General features: G+C 37.5%; 1 long non-coding RNA gene across 31 annotated transcripts in view; it reads right to left on the bottom strand.

The window, feature by feature from the left end:
- Positions 1-9,729, bottom strand: part of LOC107822590 (uncharacterized) — a 33,522-nt gene extending 23,793 nt beyond the window's left edge. For 8 of the 31 annotated variants that reach the window (XR_012701088.1, XR_012701087.1, XR_012701070.1 and 5 more), the window contains exon 1: positions 1,541-9,724. This is a non-coding gene — a long non-coding RNA (uncharacterized LOC107822590). Of the gene's footprint in view, positions 1-1,540 lie in introns of all 31 variants that reach the window. The other 23 variants (XR_012701063.1, XR_012701084.1, XR_001656395.2 and 20 more) reach the window with 13 other exon arrangements.
- Positions 9,730-21,817: the final 12,088 nt, after the last annotated feature.

Below are 21,817 nucleotides of genomic sequence, written 5' to 3'. Positions count from 1 at the left end.
ACCTTCTAGGTAACATTCATAATTGAAAGAAATAAAGGACAAAATCACCAGTCAAATCGAGATTCAAAGTCTGGTGGTGGAAAAGGTTATAAATACTATCTTGGAAATTCTCACAACTCAAACTCTTCCAGCATACTGAAGCAAATCTTCACAAAATGCCTACGAAAACAAAGATAAAACACCCATCACCCTAAAGATATCCCATATACCTAAGCAAACTCCCTCTAGTGGATCTCCCTCACAAATGAAAACTTCCAAAAAAGATTATTTCCACATCAAAAAACCTCATTTAGAGCAAAAAAATCAATCAGATTATCCAACATAAAAAAACCTTGTTTAAAGCAACAAAATCAATCCACAGCACCTTGCTTTTAGCATACGCAGGAAACAAAAAAGAATGATTTACTATTTTTTTCTTTAAAAAACAAACAGATTATCCCACAAAAAAAACCGTGTTTAAAGCAACAAAATCAATCCACAGCTCCTTGCTTTAGCATATGCAGGAAACAAAAAAAAATTATTTACGATATTTTTCTTTAAAAAACAAACAGGAAGCAAAAGGCAAATTGCAGGTACAAAAATTCCCCCACTGTGAGATCCCTACCAACGAGAACATTGCATAATACCACGTCCAAGGTTCTCAAAAGAAGATCAAATGAAATCACATTTACATTCAACCACATCATTGGTTTATCTAGCTAGCAAAACCTATAAGCTGGGTGTCCGTTTTCTTTTTATCTATTTGGTGAAATAAGTTATATCTCGTACAAGGCTGATATCCTTCCTTCCAAAGAGAGAAAATATGATACGCTCCCTCGGACCAAAAAATCTCAATTGACAGCATATACACTTCAACCTCATTGCATACCTTAGGAGAAAGAGCACATGGTACTATGTCCTTCTCGGTTTCCATCATTTTACCTTAAAAGTAAATGAGTGTTGTACAAGCAGAACTATGTGCGCAAAATGAACAAACAGTGGTAGCACTAACTGGCCCCTAGCCTAACCACGTAAAGCACTTCAAATTCCCTAAACAAGATATGGAGTTCACCGTGCTAACTCCCTGCCCGTCTAGGACCCGAATCATCATGCAACAATAGCAGATATGATATGAAAGTTCCTCCGAAGAAATTCCAGCAGATACTGTAAAGCAGAGCCCCCATGACTGCAATGGAACATTCACAGGGAAAAAAATATTGTTTCCCCATAGGACTTCAAGAGAACTAGACAACTTCTGGGACCTGGCTAGTTAGAGCAGAACATGACTTCAGCTGACAGATGCTAATTTGAAGATGCCTAGCAGCTAAAAGTAAAAATGTCATGGCACCAGCCCAGAACAGAACCTATAGATGTTTTGTCCTAGTCTTTTTGAAAGATTGCCCAAGGGGTAACTGCATCGAGAGGAGGGATTGACCAGTATGTTCATTCCATGAAAAAGTTGCACTAGAAAACACATTGTTCACAATTTCATAGCATCTTGCGACAACTATATATATAATATCCAGAAATCAGATTCTCTAATTCAGAAATATCGAAATACCTGTAAAAAGCAAGCACAGAATATATCCTGAAATCAATGTTTTGCGACCAGCTAAAACTTCCCACCAGAAACCCATATAGATCGTCACTGAAGCAATCTCCACCGGAAAATAACTCCCGCACAATATTTTTAAATACTGTTACCCAAAAAAGTAGAAAGCTACGAAGGAATTCCCACCTAAGCTCTTGACATACAGCATCTACCAGGTACATACGACTATTCATAACCAATCCATTTGGGACCATATGAAAGTTACTACCAAAGCCACCTCGCCTAATTGCATATTGAAACATACAGGATGGCTATGCTACTTGTACATACGAATTCATATGAAAGTTCACAACTAGTGATGTTTGGCCATGAGCCTGATAAAAAAGAGATCCACAACAAGAGTCATACCATCATATGCATCACTTCATAAACCAAATGCTCATTCTCAATATCCCTGTAATACTCCAGATGTCGGACAAAAAATTAACTGGTGAATGTGAATAAAAGAGAATAGAGATGTCAAATCCAAACCACTGAAGACTAGCTGCAGCTTTGAAAAAATTATGTCACCCCAGCTTCACCTTCCCAAAATACAAGAGGTTATGTAATCAGAAACACCAGAACATTCTCATTCGCGTATTATGTAGGACCTGCTTAAGACCTTGCACATGTTTTCTCACCGCTAAACACTTCATCAAGGGAGGGGGAGAAAGAAGGCAGAACTAAATGAAACTACAAAGATCTTACACAAGTTGACTCACCACCAACGACCTCTACCCATCAAGGGAGGGGGAGATAATTGGAACTGCATCACACCAAAAAATACCCAAAACAGGTTTGATGATGCAGCAACAGAGAAAATCAAAGCCCAGCGGAATAGAGATCATAAATATATATAAGAGAAGATGATAAAATGGGAATAACACCACTATAATCATGCCATATGAAAAGTGCACATGCCATACATGGAAGTGCAACAGGGGGAATGAAGTGATATACTCTATGAATAAAGGCAAAGCCGGCAGTATTTTCAAAATGGTCGAGCTCGGTCAGGGACGTTGGATGATTCCTAGAAGATCTCCTTTATTTTATTCAAGGTGCCTAATCAATCAACAATACAAGAAGTCCAAGAAACCAAAGGACAACAATATCAGAAATAAGAAATGAACTATAGCTGGTTCTAAAACATGACTGACAACGAAGTGACCAAGCAATGAAGTTGTAACCAACAGCTCCAATATCACAACGCCTTGATACCTTGTACTGTGCACCCTCATAACTCGATCGATGGAGGAGGCAGCATCACCCTAGCGACACATATTAGATTACGCCTGTAGGAAGAAAATAATCCAAACTAGAATAGTATGCGAGAACACGAATAGCTGACCCAGAGCTGGAGTTTGTAATGAAACCAAAAGCTAACTCAGCCATCTTGCTAGCTCACACCACATCTACAGAAAGTAAAAGCATATTGTTGCATCGTTGCTCGACATGAAAAATAACAATAGAGTAGAGTGAAAAGAAACCGAGCCTGGTGGCTCTACATATAAACCAGCCACGTTCTTTTGAGGGATACCCCATCCTTTGACGGTGATCCAAATTGACAGATTTGTGACCACATCTATAGAACGTAGAGCAAATAGTTGCACGTTGCTCGAGTTGGAAAATAACGATAGTAAAGTGAAAAAAAACTGAGCCTGGTGGGTCTACATAAAAACCAGCCACATGCTTTTGAGGGATACCCCGAGCCTTTTGACGGTGATCTAAATTGACACATCTGTGAAGTGAAATTTGGCTGATCAAACAATTTGTGAAGTGACATTTGACTAAACATACCACCACAGCGTAGCAAGAAAACAAAGATAGTGGCACAACGATTGCCTATTAGTCAATGCTGATTCAACCATGTTAAGCAAATTATTACAAGGCAATTTGGAAGTATTAAAAGGAAAGCTAACCAACTTTAAACTAAGATTTTGAAAAACTTGCCACCTTGCACGATGATCACATATGTGGTAGATTCACAAGGGTTCCAAAAGATATATACTCTTGTGAAGATCTATTACAAAGAACAAAATAATTACCTTGCATTCATTTACAAAATTAAAATAAGAGAATTTTAGAATCAATGAATCGAGCTCTTGTTCAAGTGGAAATGTTCTGTGGAGAAAAAATGTGAAGGAGATCTCTTACACAAAAACTTTTACATAATAGCAAAAGAAGCAAGTAATCAAATGAGAGAATATTTAAAACATAATATGCATGCTTCAAAAGAGATCTCCAAACAAAGAGGCTTCATTTACCCGATAGCAAACAGTTTGAACGCAGATCCACAAATGAACTGATCAAAACTATGAGCAGCAAAAGCCCTCTGCTACCTGGTGAAGACATCAATTGATCGGAATCTGTTAGATTTGAAATGTTACTCTCTTTTTTTGTAAGGTAAAAAAAATTATTACAAAGGGGAAACCCCGTTTACAATCCGTATGCTAAAATGTCTCTCTTCTAGTTAATATATTCTGATTGTGAACTTCAGACTACGAAAACAACAAGGTTGCCCTACAAGTGTTGCCAACTGCATGAACGCCTAGACAATGCTGGCACGAGCTTGATCGGACATAAGTACACACCATAGAATATCAGTAATTGATTATGGCTGCAGATAAATCACTCAATATAAGAACCAAAAAAACAATCTACCCGCCACCATGCCTGGAAACCACCACGGACGCGTTAAAGTTCCTGCAAAAGGACCTACTAGAATGCACCACTATCAAGAGCCTAAGCTGAGAGAAGGGAAGCACTCTGATTAGGGAAGAAAATTGAATTGAAACTCTTGATACCTAGATCTGCCTGAACTAAAGAAACCTTAAAAGCAAATCAACAAACAAGAGCACTCCATGAGAAGAATTCACTGCTCTAAGACCTAGAAGCTGCAAGCACAGAAGGAAGGGAACAGTTGAGTGCAAATTGATACCACCTAGGAAAATTAACGAGATTTCAGAGATAAGATTGAAAAACCCCCTTTCCTCGAAGTCTGACAAAATACAGGGTGCAGAGCAAACACCATATTGGACACCACTTTGGATTTTCAAAATCAAATCCTCAATGACTGTCACCATCTGGTCTACACATCCGTCCAACAGACAAAATAAAGTTGGCGTGATAAACAAAAGAAAACAGAAGCAGAGAAGGCAAGTAGCAAGAACACCAAAAGGAGCACTTTATGCGGCTATCAAGAGATGCAAATTTGAGTACCCATCCCTTTACACCTGTAGGAAGAAAATAATCCAAACTAGAATAGTATGCGAGAACACGAATAGCTAGCCCAGAGCTGGAGTTTGTAATGAAACCAAAAGCTAACTCAGCCATCTTGCTAGCTCACACCACATCTACAGAAAGCAAAGCATAGTGTTGCATCGCTGCTCAAGATGGAAAATAATGATAGAGTAGAGTGAAAAGAAACCGAGCCAAGCATCTGGAATAAAAATTAAAAATGACAGCAGAATACACACACTTGTGAAAAGAATTAACTTAACTGGGAGCTTCCATATTATAGCAGTTTTGAGAAAGCTGTGAGACGCGAAATATCCAATACCTATAGTCCAAGACCTGAAAACTTGCTCTGCATCTTCCCAAAAAAAAAACACCACAGCAAGGAGGCACTTATTTCTTCAGAACCACTTGCACCATTGGATCAAATCTTAGATACCTATTCCATGTATCCTTTGACAAGTAACACCAAATGAAATCCACTAATGATCGAAACGAATAAGCACTACAAGGGAAGGTAAAAGAAGTCTGTGCGAGAAAAAGATACTACTTGCATCAATATTAACATTGCGATGAAAGTCAAGATCTCAAACCAAACTGATAGCTCCATCCACACTGATGTCGTGGCCTGCTTATGATACATATGGGTAGGATAGATGACGGACTTGTTAATACTAGTAAAGATATTGACTGATCAAAACCTATGATATCTAAAATCTCTCTTCTGCTGATCATTAACTTCAGATAAGGATAACAGCACGGTAGCCCTACAAATACTGCAAGTTGAATCTAGACACTGCTGGCAGAGCTTGATTACACCTTAAAATAGAAATAATCAATTACGGCTGCAGATAAATCACCAAATAAAAGAACCAAAAGTTGAATGAAAATAATCAATACCCACCGCCATGCAATGGAATCACCGCGGACATGTTAGATTTTCTGCAAAAGAACTAATAGAAGAGCTCTAAGAGCATAACTAATAGACGAGCACCATCTCTAAGAGCATATGGTGAGAGAAGGAAAGCACTCAGATTAGGGAAGAAAACTGAACAGAAAATTTCCCTAAACCACAAACAAGGGCACGCCGTGAAAAGAAGATATCACTGCTCTAAGACACGGCAACTGCAAGCACAGAAAGAAGAGTAACAGTTAAGTGCATAGTTGGCTAAACCCAAACCACCAAGGAAATCACTAGAGATGCCAGAGACGAGATTGAAAAACCTCCTTTTCTCGGAGCGTGACAACACCCAGATCACAGAGCAAGCACCAAATACTGGACACCAACCTTTGAAATTTCCAAATCTAATCCTTATTACTGTGACCATGTGATCTACTGTCACCCTGTGGTCTACACATCCATCCAACAAACAAAATCATGCCGACGTGATAAAACATAAGAAAACGGAAACGGAGAAGATAAGCAAAGAGGACGCATAAAGTAGAGGAGCACTTCACAGGGCTATCAAAAGATCCAGAATTGAGTTTGCGTACTCTTCAGGTGTCCATACCATAAGAGATTTCATCCATAAGCATCTCTGAAAACTAAAATGACAGCACAATACACTATACACACTTGTGAAAAGAATTATCATCAATTGAGAGCTTCCGCATATGAGCAGTTTCGACAAAACTAAGAGACCAATATATCCGATACCTATGGTCGAAGACCTAAGAGCTTGCTCTGCATCTTTCTGAACACAAACACCAAAGCAAGACACTTACACCTGTAGAACCACTTGCGCCCTTGGATCAAAACTTAGATACCCATCCATGCATCCTTGAAAACTGACACAACCTAGGAATGAAATCCACCGACGATTGGACCAAATAAGCATTGAGACAGTCAAGGTAAAAGAAGTTGGTGCGAGAACAAGACAATAATTATTAGCATATAAGATGGAAGATATCATATCCAAACCAATAGATCCATGCTGGACACTTGTTCCCTGCTTCTGACACATAGGCTTAGATCACTGACTTGTTCATCTGAAGATCCAGTCCGCATGGGGAGCAAAGATAATGAGGTTTCAGGAGAGTGAAGCTCAAATGTGTGGGCAAAGCAGTGCGCACCAGCATCCCTTTTCAAAATAGGAGGAGCTCATGCAAATCAGAAAACACAGAATAATCCTTCTATCCATCATCACTACTGGGAAAAGAACTGGAACACAATGGCTAACATGCCCAGCATCCATATGGAACTAATTGCATAGTGGAATGTCACAACAAAACCCTCAGAAGTGGCCCAAAACCTGAAAATATGCTTGGTTCCCCCAAAAGTGCAATCTAGAATGGGTCACACCAGCAAGCCAGACTCATTCTTAGCATTGACAGTTGAAGGACGCAAATCAGAAACCAATGGCACAAAAAAAAAAGAGGAAGGCCTCAAAGGCTATCTGTAAAGGGGAATCCATGAGATACCATGACTATGAGAAGGATGAAGGTACTAGCTGCAATTCCTTGAGAAGAAATCACCCACCTTCCCGAAATAGAAAATACTCATCCAAGCCACAGAAACGTCCCTATCATTCTCCTATGATCATTACCCAGATCAAACATTGGCAACATTGACATACAAACAACCGTCTCTAATCAACAAAGAAGAAAAAGAAAACTATTGTACCTGCAAACTGAATCTGACACCAAAAAAAAAAAAAAACTCAAAAAGAACTCCCAAACCCCGATCACCCGCTTGAATTACATGGTCCATGCTCAACTTCTCAACAGAGATGAACAAAGAAAAGCAAATCAGAAACCTACAGAAAATCAAAGACAAAATAAACTGAAATATATAAACTACCAATCATAGGAAAGCAACGACACGATGATAGAAGGTGCTGGTAGTGAGTGAGTTGTATAGTAACAGATAGCCGACAATTTAAAACCAAACAATCGCTCCATGAAAAGAAGTATTCACTGCTCAGAGACTACCCACAGCTGCAAGCACAGGAAAAAGGCAACAGTTAAGTGCAAAGTTGGCGAAATCCATACCAACTACGAAATCACTAGATATTCCAGAGATGAGATTGGAACCCCCCCCCCCTCCCTCTTTTCAAGGCCTGACAATAACCGGATTACAGTGCAAGCACAAATAGGACCAAGAAAAAATGTGTCAAGGTGCATACAACCGACCTTTGCAATTCCGAGCATCTGGACTCAAAACTAGTGGCAGCAGAATATAGTATACACACTAGCAAAAAGAATTATTGTAGCTCAGAACTTCCATTTAACAGAAATCTTGACAAAGCTCCAAGACACAAAATATCCAATACCTATAGTCAAAGGGGGGAACCTGCTCTGCATCTTCCCCACACAAACACCAAAGTAAGACACTTATGCCTGTAGAGACAACGGATCAAATTTTAGATAACCCATCCATGTATCCTTGACAACTGACACCACACCTAGGTACGGAATCCACTGATGACCCGACCAAAAAAGTCAAGGTAAAAGAAGTTGATGCGAGGAATAAAAGGATATTGGCAGCGAAATAGCATATAAGATGAAAGTCGAGATATCATATCCCAAGCAGTAGTCTCCACGCTGTGGTTGTCCCCTACTTGTAACACAGCACTAGAATAGATCACGGAATCATTTATCTGAAATTGCAAGTCAGCAAGGGAGCAAAATTGCTCGAGAATTCAGGGGATTGATAGCTCAGATAGCGTGGCAAATCAGTGTACATCAGCGCACCTTTCAAAACAGGAGGAGGAGCTCATGTAAATCAGAAACACAAACAACTCCAAATACCATCCATGGAAAAAAAAGAGTACTTAATTGCATAGAGGTCTCACAGCAACCTCAGAATCGCCCAAAACCTGAAAGCATGCTTGATTCCCCCAAAATTGCATCTAGAATGGATCTCACCAACACACAATTGAGGGATTGCAAAATCCGAAAAACCAGAAGCAATAGCATGATAGGAATAGCAGGTTTAAATGAAGACGAAATTTCTTATCTGCTGTCAATGTTGTCAACATAAATGTTGAATATTGGAAACAAAAGAAATTTCAATCGAAAACAATTTTTTTTTTTTTAAATTAAAAGGACTCGCGAAAGTTGAAACAGGGAAGGGAAGAAAATAGGAACATTGAGAAACCATGAGGTTACAATCCTCAAAGGCAGGCTATTTATTAAAGTAGTTAGTGGGTGAGATACCATGGCTATGATTAGGGTGAAGGTACTAACTGCAATTCCATGTGAAAAAATCACCCACCGGAAGTCACTATAATCATCATCAACGCCACCGGAAGCCCCTAATCATTCTCCTACAATCATTACTCAGACCTGATCAAACAATGGAAACGTCTGACCTACAAACCATCAACAAAGAAGAAAAAACAGAACTAATTGCAAACCGAACCTCACACCAGAAAAAGAAACTCCAAAGAAGCCCCAGCCATCATTCCATATCACATATTCCAAATAAATTACCAATTGAATGAGAGAAAGCAACGATACGAAGCCAGAAGGTAGTGGAAGCGAGTGAGACTTATATAACAGAAGAAGATAGAAGAGAAATCAAAACAATAACCGATCGCTACCGGACAAACTGCGACTTCAGAAAAGAAGGCATCACATCATCTTCACAAAATACTACAAACGAGAACCGTGTAAATAAATACCAAAAACCGACATCAACAAACGATCTCTGCAGCCTCAAAGGAGAGAAACACCAATTCTAATTACAAAACTGAATCTCAAATCAAAAAACCTCAAACGGATAATCTCTGGGGCGGAACTCAAACTCTCAACAGCGACAATCTACGGATTGAAAACCACAAACCTAGCAGGGAAATCACAAGCTCAGCGAACAAAGAAAACAAACTAGGATGGAGGAATTGTATAACTGGAGAGTCTATTTATAGAGTTATGAGGTTGGATGGACGGCTGAGATTAAGCGATGAAGATACCGCGTTGCGTTCGGGCTACGAGCGGATGTATTTGGACCAAAGAATATTTCAAAGGCGGTGGCGTTAGGTCGGCGTCTTTGAGTGGTATTAAATTTTGCAATATTTCCCATTAACTATTACGTGGTCCACAAATAATACTTGTAATAACTTTCTATAACAAAATTTAGTAACCGCAATAATTTCTGTTTTCTAAAACACAACACAATTAAATGAAAATAATTATTGTGGATATCCATTTATTACCCCGCTAAGATTATCCATTTAGTATTCTGTTGAATTTTATCTATAAGCAGCTGATGCAGGCAGGTTGCAAGTAGCTGAAATGATTTGCAGCAACTTCTTATTAAACAGGCAGGTCGCAAGCAACTCATGCAGACAGCTTACAAACAGCTAAAGAAAAGCCTTGCAACTGCTTCCTGAAAAGCCTCGCAGTTGCTTCATTTCTTCTATAAATAGAGGAGTTTTCAATTCATTATGTACATGAATTTGAAGTTGAATAATATATCAATCTCCCTCTATACTTGTCTTCGGTTTCTTTACTTTACAGTCTTTATTTTATAACACGTTATCAGCACGAGACTCTGCCATTTTGAGCACCTCGAATTTAATTTCTATTTCAGTGTTCCTCTCCGATGTAATGCGACACTCTTATGTCCGTGGTTAGATCTTGTTCATAACGAGCATCATAAGGCAGATTATATCCTTGAGGTGGTGAGTTTTTCTTCTTGACAGTAGTGATATAGATATCACTTACATTTGGTGTGGCCAAATTTGCATAATTTAATTTGAGTCTTTTGCTTATATTTTAATATCATTATCATCGCTTGCTTGGTTATATGTTACGTATATAGTACCTATTTTGGTATTTGTTTTCATCCTAATTATCTTAATAAAGGATTACAAAGTGAATAACATTGTTAGATCCACTTAAACTCCAGCAGAGTTTGCAAGAAATATACAACCACCAGAAGTGGTTATGTTTCATATATCTCATTGTAACTAAATTTTGTTAACCACCAGAAGTGGTGTATGCCTATGACCACCAGAAGCGATAATTTAGGCTTTCTATGGTTACAATTAAAGATAAGCTAGAGAAATATTCTCTATATTACATGCACGCCTCGATTTGCTCCTGAAGTAGTAAATATTTTAAAAGAGGTTGAAGCATCACAATTGATGTGATTAATGCGCATTCAGATAATTATATTCAATTTCCTGAAGAATGAGAATTTTTGATAAATATTAATCCATTCTCTGAAGTGAATGTGATGATATTAATAAAGTCGTAAATATGAACGTGCTCTTGATGTAAATATATTATAATTCACCTCGAGAAGAGGTAATATGATTGAGAGAATATATACTCAATTTTTCGTATTTCAATTTGCTCCTGAAGAAGTAACGCAATTGAAATTTTCTCCCGAAGTAGGAAAATATTATTAAACTGTGTCTTTATGTGCGTAAATAAAATAATGAGTTATTCAAAATTATTTTTGAAGCACATTTTTATTCCTTGTAGTGAATGAAGAAATACCACAACTCACCTCCGGAAGAGCTAGAATAACAGATGATATAAATATTATTTTTGTGGCATAAAGATCATTGTCGCACGTACCTGTTGTACGTAAAACATCTTGGATAATTTTATTAAGTATCATTCTAAGGCAAAATCATTCTTGTAGAATGCTTTCTACTACAACCACATTAACATATTATGGTTAGTTATTGACTTCCCCGAAGGAAATAACAACTCGTGTATCTTTCCTTAAAAGATGCAATGACTATGTGGTTGTCATATTGATACAAAATATTCAGATGTTAATGATATTTCTACTTGAATGAGATATTTGTCACAAAGTTAGTGGTAAAAATATTAAAATTCTTAATTTTCGTCATTTATAAATTTAGAATTAGTTTTATATTGTTCATTTGATTATGATTTTTTCTCATGATACCAGAAGTGTCTGAGCAATATTTGATAGTACAAAATGTATCAACAACTCCTGAAGAGCTAATTGTTTGTCTAGAAGACACGTGACACCAGTGGTGTCTGATAAATATTAGATTGTGGATAATAAAGGAAGGCTCTCGAAGAGCTTATATACAAATATGTCATTCATATTATATGATTATGGTCAAAACATATGTTGTAGTAAACCTGAAGTTTACTAATACAAATGGCTATCATATTGAGACTACAAATGATCAAAAGATTAAAAATCTTCATATTTCCACAATCATATGGGGTAAATATGTATGTGAGAAGTTACCCGCCTTATTCTTCAAATTTGTATTACATCATGTATCACAGTATACCAGAAGTTTACTAATACAAAAGTAGCCATAGTAAATCAGAAGTTTACTGATGCAAAAGTTTATGCCATAGTAAACCAGAAGTTTACTTAGAGATAGCACATGACATGATAAACTTGAAGTTTTCATTTGCCATTTTTAAATGAGCTATTTGAGAATTCAGATAAGCATATACTGAAGAACTAGAAGATTCTTCAAGAATTCTCTTGTGTTGCTTGTTCTCGTAATAACTTGATTGTACCAACTAAAGTTGGGACTAAAATTCCCGAATTCTGAAATATATAAAAGGTGAATATGGGCTCATTCACCTATCATGTGAACCACTTATAGATGCATATATAAGATGGTTACATGTATGCTTATTGTCAACCTGTAGTTTGGCATTTGAAATTGTCTTTCTCAATTAAGAGTATAATTTTCAGATTATGAAATCAAGATAGTTCATCTTGATGATGCTGGTTTATATCCAAGCTAGTTTAGCATTGAATACCTCTATTTAATGGCTAAACTATTGCTTATGAGAGCAAAGCCTCGTGTGTTGGTCTAAGATTTTCTAAATTACATACATCATCACTTGTATGTATCAGACCAACAAAATATGATAAGTCAACCCCTCACATGTGGTTTAGGATCAGAAACCAAGTATTTTTACTATCTAATAACTTTTGATGTGTGGTATATGATTAATTTCTCTACCACAATGCACAAAGATATGTTTCCCAAAGAAGATTGGGCATATGAGTTAGTTTTTCTAACATTTGGGGGATGGAATAAAACAGCTGAAAAATATGCTATATGAATCGAATTATCATTAATATGATCCTCGCTTAGAAGATAATTCAAGTCAAATGCCAGAAGCATTTGCTGATCTAAAATTAAATATCATATTTCAACTGCCAATGCTCCTATTAAAATTAAAGTTATTGAAGGATAAAGTTTACTGTACGCATGAAATGTGGTAGACCAATTGATTCCAAAGATAACAATCCTTGAAAAGAATAGGAGCAAATGATCAAAATGATCATAATAAGGAGAAAATGAGTTCTAGAAGAGCCCACGACATAACATTTTATAAAACTCCAGAAGAAGTTCAGGTACCTGAAAATACAAAAAGTGATGAGATCTCAACAAGTTATATCGCTTGCGAACCGATACAAAATGATCGTCGGCGATATATTTGATACAATATAGTACACAATATTATAAATGATTGTGAGGATCGGACCCGTAGTCCAGACACCTGAAGATGTCATGCCATCTAAATGCAAGTCATAACCTATATGACTCATTTGATTAAGTCAAAATGAAGATCCCTGAAGGATTTAAAATGCTTGAAGCATATAATTCAAAGTCTCGAGAAATGTACTCAATCAAATTACAAAAATCTTTGTATGAATTAAAACAATCAGGGCGCATATGGTATAATCGCCTCACTGAATTGATGAATGAAGGTTATATAAATGATAGCATTTGTCCGTACATTTTTACAAAGAAAACAACATCAAAGTTTGTTATACGTGATGTTTATGTTAATGACATAAATCTCACAGGAACTCCAGAAGAGCTCCAAAGGGAAAAACTTTGTCTTAGTCTGCAAATTGAATATTTAGCAGATGGGATCTTTATCCATCAATCTGTCTATATAGAAAATATCTTAAAACGCTTTTACATGGACAAAGCACACTCACTAACTACACCAAATGGGTGTTCGATCACTTGAAGTGAATAAGGATCCGTTCTGACCTCCAAAAGAGGATGGGGAACTCTTTGGTCCTGAAATATTCTATCTCAGTGTAATTGGCGCACTTATGTATCTTGCTAATGCTAACAAAGGTGGCGCATATCATATTGGTTATGCAGATGCATGTTATTTATTCGATCCCCATAAAGTTCGATCTCAAATCGGGTATGTATTTACATGTGGAGGTATTGTCATATCATGACGCTTCACAAAGCAATCTATTGCTGCTACTTTTTTAAATCATGGTGAGATAATAGTTATTCATGAAGCAAGTAGGGAATGTATATGGATGAGATCAGTGATTCATTTTATTCGAGAAAAATGTGGGTTGGAATGTGATAAAAGACCCATAATTTTATACGAAGATAATGTTGCATGCATAGCCCAATTGAAGGGAGGATTTATAAAAGGAGATAGAACGAAGCACATTTCACCAAAATTATTTTACACACACGATCTTCAAAAAAATGGTGATATTGATGTGCAACAAATCCTTTCAAGTGACAATCCGGCCGATTTATTCACTAAATCTTTGCCAACTTCAACTTTTGAGAAGATGGTATATAAGATTGGAATGCGGAGACTCAAATATTTGAAACAAAGTTTTTATCGGGGGGAGTAAAATACGCGATGTACTCTTTTTTCCTTACTAAGGTTTTTTCCCACAGGGTTTTCCTTATAAAGTTTTTAATGAGGCGGCTAGAAATGCGTATTACTAAATATGTGTACTCTTTTTCCTTCACTGGAATTTTTCCCACTGGGTTTTTTCTAGTAAGGTTTTAACGAGGCACAATACCTTTTAATGAACATCCAAGGGTGAGTGTTATGAAAATAATTATTGTGGATGTCCATTTATTACCCCGCTATAGATAATCTTCCTGAAGAAGATTATCCATTTAGTACTCTGTTGAAGTTTATCTACAAGCAGCTGATGCAGGCAGGTTGCAAGCAGCTAAATGAAATAATTTGCAGCAGCTTCTTATTAAACAGGCATGTTGCAAGCAGCTCATGCAGACAGCTTACAAGCAGCTAAAGAAAAGCCTCACAGCTGCTTCCTTTCTTCTATAAATAGAGGAGTTTTCAATTCATTATGTACATGAATTTGAAGTTGAATAATATATCAATCCCCCTCTATACTTGTCTCTGGTTTCTTTACTTTACAGTCTTTATTTTATAACAAATACATTTTTGATTTGTCGTAGAAGTTCGCCAACAAATAATCTATCTATACTTATATTTATACTAGTGAGGTTATGCCCGGGATAAGCCCGGGCCCAACGGCAAGATGAATCTTCACGTTAGCAGATCCATGAATATTTTTATTTCCATCGAAATTATCAAAATGAATAGCATAAGCAACAACTACATCTAACATTTCTGTTAGTGTTCTTGCTAAAGAAACTATAGATTGTTCCACTTTTAACGGAGCCTAAACTAAAACATGGCAACGCTAAAATCTATTAAAAGGTATTTGTGAGCTTAACACATATTTCAAATTGTAAAAAGTTTGTAAAGTTTTTAAATTTCAGCTACAATAAAATGAAGTATGTGTATTTTATCTTTCTTCTGAATTAAGTATTTCAGAAGACACGTGATTTAAAATGTTCTGTAAAAGCATAGTGTTTAATGTCATTGTACTCAACATATATCTGCAACTCAGAAGTTATTTGGTAAGATCAATTTATGAACTTCACATAAGAACGTAATAGAAATTATGAAAATTGTGAAGGCTCCAATCCTATCTATCTTATGCTCAAAGTATATCAAAAGTATTCCAAGAATTTTAGAAAAATCTAAACCACAAAGCATTTTTTTCGTTGATAATTCATTAGTTAATAATATTAAATAAGATGAGATATCTTTTTTTAACTTAAGAAAGAATATGTGTCATTAGAAGTGGACCTGAAAATATAGAAACAAATATTTCTAAAGAAATATTGATTATATCCTTTCTTTTTATAGACTCTTTTCATTAAGTGCTAGAATTAAAGGTAGTTGTTTGAGTAGTTTCACTTTGAAATGTTTACTTAACATTCAAAATAATCATGAAGATTCAAATGGTCAAGTTATTAGATTTTGAATAATAATACCGTGAATTCTAAATCGACTATGTATCGTTTCCTAATCAAATTACTCTTTTCTTGTTATATATATTAAAAAAAGAACATAATAAATTTATCATTAATATTTAAAATTAAGCCGAAGCAAGTTTTTACTAAATGAGAATAACTTAATTAAGTTTTGGTTTGAAATGACATAGTAATATTTACAGATTAGCCTTTTATAAATAATTTTATATTCTACTTAGTTAGAATACTTAATTATTTAGTTTGTTCTTATTTTTAAAATAGACTATTACGGAAAAGGGATTTAATAAATAATTTTGTATTCTGCTTGGTTATAATAGTTAATTATTCAGTTTGTTCTTATTTTTAAAACAAAATATTAAGGCAAAAAATATTTACTTGCTTCTAAACATTAAATCAAGAGAAAAGAATATGTAACACACTTTAAAATTACATAGTTTGTTTAATGTTTAATTAGGGTAGCCATTTAAGGGAGAGTTGGATGTGAGATGATAATCATTAATAATAGCTATTTAAGTGGGGCTCACGTAATCGTTCTAATAGAAATATGTAGAGAGGAATGTGTGGAATGACAAATTTACGTGGGGCCCATCGATCATAATAGCCTTTAACCTTGTTTGACCTGTAAATTACAAATTCAATGGGACCTACTGTTGTAGCAAACTCACACGTGTCCCTGAGACATTAAGTGATATGGCAAGCTGTAAGATAATTTTGGGCCAGGTAGACATGTTGACCATGAGCTGTCTGGTTATCCCCACTTATATTATAGGTATAGATATAAATTCGAAAGAATTACTAACTTCATATTATAACATGACGGGCCCACAATTTTAAATTTTACCCGACCTATCCTGTTACAACCCAAATTCGCATATCATAGATCACGCCGTAAAGTAGTCGACGTAAATCCAAGAAGAGATTATCTTTGAGATGATAATAAGTTAATCCTATTGGTCTTAAACGATACAAGGGTGTATAAGAGTAGTTAACAAGTATTTGAAGTTAAGCTAATCAAGGATGTTGTAACCCGTATTTTCGGATAACACTAGAGGTGATTAACTGTCCCAAGAGGTCTTGTTTTAATGTATTTGAATCATATAATATCCGCATCATAAGTCTTGAAGTCAAGCGAGTTATGAAATAAAAGTCGATAAAAGTTGTCGCAACTTAGGTTTATAATTTTACTTAAACTTTAGGTCAAATGTTACTGCATTTTACTCCCAATGTGCTTGGAATTATGGGGTGATCTACCTATCAAATTGAAGATCTATGAGTCTAGTTTCCAACGCATTAAACCGTTCGTCGATACGATCTCGGAATAGAGAGATATTCGCGTTTTCGCGAGAGTGCGCCAAGCTGCTCTCTATGGGGCCCACAAAGGCGGTTTAAGACATTTGGACATATATAAGATAACTCAACCCCGTTTTAAGTCATTATTTTTCAGTATATTCAGACCTTATAACCCTAAAAACATTCTCTCAAGGTTCTCTCATGATCCAAGACCCAAACAAAGGGCAAACAACACAAATCAAATGTCGGGAATCCCGTGGTGCTAGTAAGTTTCTTATTTTTCTTGTTGTTGCTGATTTTTGTGTTGTTCCAGCTCGTGTGGGAGGTTGTTTTAAGTGCTTTATGTTCTGTAAATACACCTTCAAGTTTTTAATATCAACCCTAGGTGATTTCAAGTCTTCTAAAGTAATTCTAGTGCCGAAAAACCCGAATTAATTGCTAGTTTCGCTTCCTTGTTCTTGTGGCAGAATTGAAGGGATATTTCGTGGAACATTAAGGTCAAATTGGAGTTGTTCTTTCTGTTTAAAGACTAAGGAGTCGTGACATTTGCATAGCTTGAGGTTGGGCAGTATATACAAGGTATGTGAGTCTATCCCCTTCATTCTCTTGCACGACTCCAATTGTACATAATGTAATGAACGAGCTCCCAAAGATACTCTACTCTTAGAAGCTAGCAGTACTTACATTGCTGCCCTTCTTATGAAACGATTGATATTGATGTTACTTCTCTTATTCTTATATTATCAATGTTGTTGGTAGTTCCTGATTCTTATAAGATTCTTGATGAAGAGTTAATCCTAATAACGTGTACGAAGGATTACCGACCTTACGTCACTCCGAAAGGTTCAAAATATGATTCCAACGAGTCCAGCATGCATCATATATATGTATCTATTTTACTCTACCGAGCCGCGCTATAGTCGGCCGGGTATGGCACCTATTGTGCAACCACTGATCAGTTGGGTTTTACCGAGCTCCACATGGCCGGGTACGATTCTACCGAGCCCTATGATGGCCGGGTACGTTTTACCGAGCCTATTATGGCCGGGTACGATATGATGATGATGATGCCCACAAAGGCATATGTTTTAAACGTTTATGTATATATATATATATGTATGTATCATGTATTTCATGTCAGTAGCCCTCAGAGGTACCCAGATGTCACAGGTTGTATATTCCCTATCACTGTTTACATTATTGTTCTTACTTATGCTATTCTGCCTTACATACTCAGTACTTTATTCGTACTGACGTCCTTTTTATTTGTGGACGCTGCATGTCGTGCTGCAGGTCCTGATAGACGGGTAGACGCAGCTCCCCCATCACAGTAGGCTATCCGGTTCAGCGTTATTGGCAAGATCCTTTCTCCGGACTTGCCGTGGTCTTGGTATGCATTTTTGTTATAGACCTTATGGGTATGTCGGGGCCCTGTTCCGGCAATGTTGTAGCACTTATGTTCTTTTAGAGGCTCATAGACAGGTGTCGACTCATGTATGGTTTGGAATGCCTTGTCGGCTGATTTTTGTTGTATAGTCTTTCATGGCACCATGGTAGCTCGTACCTTATATATAGTTTCTTGACAGTCTTGTCGTCCCATGTTACGTATGTTCATGACATTATCTTTCATTGTTGGATGTTCATGATCCATGTCTTTCATTTATATTGGTCTTGTCGGCCCTTAAAGATAATAAGGAAGGTTAGATAAAATGTATGTTGGTGCTCGGCAAGTATGGCCTGGGTGCTAGTCATGACCCTCCAGTTGGGTCGTGACAAACTTGGTATCAGAGCAAGTCTGTCCTAGGGGTTGTCTATGAGCCGTGTCTAGTAGAGTTTTGATTATGGATGTGTAGCGCGCCACATTTATAATCAGGAGGCTACGTGACATCTAGGGTTGTTACCTTCTTCCTGAATCTAGATCGTGCGTAGAGTTGAGTCGTAAGTGTTCATATCTAATATTCACCTTGTTTTCTTTTAGCGATGCCTTCGACTAGGAAGCAAGCGATTAGTAAACGGCTTGATACAGCTGTAGGAGAGGGTAACATTCAGGTGCCTCCAGCCATAGCAGGCCAAAGTGAGGCTCAGAGTGAGATGCCATCTCATACCTCTCTGTCTCCTCCCGAGGATATTAGGAGGCACCCAGTACATCCAGTTCCTCCGTCTGGCACTACAGACCATGATATGCGTAGTGCGGTGCAATTGTTGACTAGCTTGGTAGCTGCTCAGGCTCAGAGGCAGAATACCGGTGCTGCTGATAAACCGGTTAGTGCGAGAGTTCGTGATTTTATTAATCTAGACCCTCCAGTGTTTACCGGATCAAGCCCCAAGGAGGACCCGCAAACATTTATTGATCAGGTTCATTGTACATTGCGTGTTATGCATGCTAGTGATACAGAGGCAGTAGAGTTGGCTTCTTATCGGTTATGGGATTTAGTGATTTTATGGTATGATAGTTGGGAGAGATCTAGGGGTCCGAACGCTCCTCCAGCCGTGTGGAAGGAATTTTCTGAGGCCTTTCTTCATCACTACTTACCAGCTGAGATACAATGAGCTAGAGCTGATAAGTTCTTGAACCTTCGACAGGGTAATATGAGTGCATGAGAGTATAGTATATAGTTTGATTTTTTATCAAGGTATACTCCCCATATGGTGGCCGAGATGAGTGATAGGGTGACCACATCTGATAAATGAGTGCACAACAGCCTCCTTGGTAGAGGGCATGGATATTTCCCGTATGCAGGCTTATGCCCAGACCCTTCAGGATCATAAGTTATATGCTAAGCTCTCTAAATGTGAATTCTTGCTGAACTCAGTAGCATTCCTTGGCCATGTGATATCTGATGAGGGTATTAGTGTCAACACTCAGAAGATCGATGCAGTGAAGAATTGGCCGAGACCTACAACACCGTCAGAAGTCCGTAGCTTCCTGGGGCTAGCAGGATATTATAGGCGATTTGTAGAAGGGTTTTCCTCTATATCAGCACCATTGACTAAGTTAACACAGAAAGCTACCAAGTTCAAGTGGTCTGATGCTTGTGAACATAGTTTTCAGGAGCTAAAGAATCGATTGACATCCGCGCCAGTGCTCACTCTCCCAGAAGGAACAGAAGGTTATGTGGTATATTGTGATGCCTCAGGTATAGGTTTGGGGTGCGTATTGATGCAACGTGGGAAGGTGATTGCTTATGCATCAAGACAATTGAAGAAGCATGAAAAGAATTACCCGACTCATGATTTGGAATTGGCTGCAGTAATATATGCTTTGAAGATATGGCGGCACTACTTATACGGCGTCCATGTTGACATCTACACAGATCACAAAAGTTTACAATACATCTTCAAGCAGAAGGAGTTGAATTTGAGGCAGCGTAGGTGGCTTGAATTACTGAAAGACTATGACGTCGAGATATTGTACCATCCTGGTAAAGCCAATGTTATGGCAGACGCTCTCAGCCGTAAGTCAATGGGAAGCTTAATACATATTGAGGCAGGTAGACAAGGGTTGACCAAAGAGCTTCACCAGCTGGCCAATATGAGAATCAGATTGTTGGACTCTGATGACAGAGGTGTTACTGTACAGAATACAGCAGAATCATCTTTGGTAGCCGAGGTAAAAGCACGGCAATATGAAGATCCTACCTTAGTAAGATTGAGAGAGGGAATTCAGCAGTGTAAGAATACAGCTTTCAAGATCGGAGGAGATGGGACACTGAGATACCAGGGCCGATTATGTGTACCTAGTGTAGCAGGGTTGCGAGAGAAGATTATGATTGAGATTCACCAGTCCCGATATTCTATCCATCCTGGCTCGACAAAGATGTATCATGACGTTAAGGAGCAGTATTGGTGGGATAACATGAAGAAGTCTATTGCAGAATTTGTAGCCCAGTGTCCTAATTATCAACAAGTAAAGATCGAGCATCAGAAACCCAGTGGATTGATTCAGAATATAGAGATTCCGACCTACAAATGGGAGGTGATTAATATGGACTTCATTATTGGATTACCTCGCTCTTATCATAAGTTTGACTCCATTTGGGTGATAGTTGATCGACTTACAAAATCTGCCCATTTTCTACCAGTTAAGACAACTTACACGGCTGAAGATTATGCGAAGTTGTATATCAAGGAGATTGTTAGGCTTCATGGTGTGCCAGTATCTATTATATCAGACCGAGGAGCTCAATTTACGGCTAACTTTTGGAGGTCTTTTCAGAAGGGTTTAGGCACACAAGTAAATCTCAACACTGCATTCCATCCGCAGACTGACGGACAGGCTGAACGTACCATCCAGACGCTTGAAGATATGCTACGAGCATGTGTTCTAGATTTCAAGGGGAATTGGGATGACTATCTGGCACTTATAGAATTTGCCTACAATAATAGCTATCATTACAGTATTAAAATGGCCCCGTATGAGGCACTGTACGGGAGGAAATGTAGATCACCAGTTGGATGGTTCGAAGTCGGTGAGACAGAATTATATGGGCCAGATTTGATTCACCAAGCCATTGAGAAGTTGAAAGTGATACAAGAGCGACTGAGGACGGCACAAAGCAGGAAAAAGTCTTATTCCGACGTCCGACGTCGTGATCTGGAATTTGAGGTTGGTGATTGGGTTTTCCTGAAGATCTCGCCGATGAAGGGTGTTATGCGTTTTGGGAAG

This window comes from Nicotiana tabacum, chromosome 2 (assembly GCF_000715075.1).
Source record: "Nicotiana tabacum cultivar K326 chromosome 2, ASM71507v2, whole genome shotgun sequence".
Classification (NCBI taxonomy): domain Eukaryota; kingdom Viridiplantae; phylum Streptophyta; class Magnoliopsida; order Solanales; family Solanaceae; genus Nicotiana; species Nicotiana tabacum.
The sequence above is the reverse complement of the archived record's forward strand: the minus strand, read 5'-3'. Positions and strand labels throughout refer to the sequence as shown.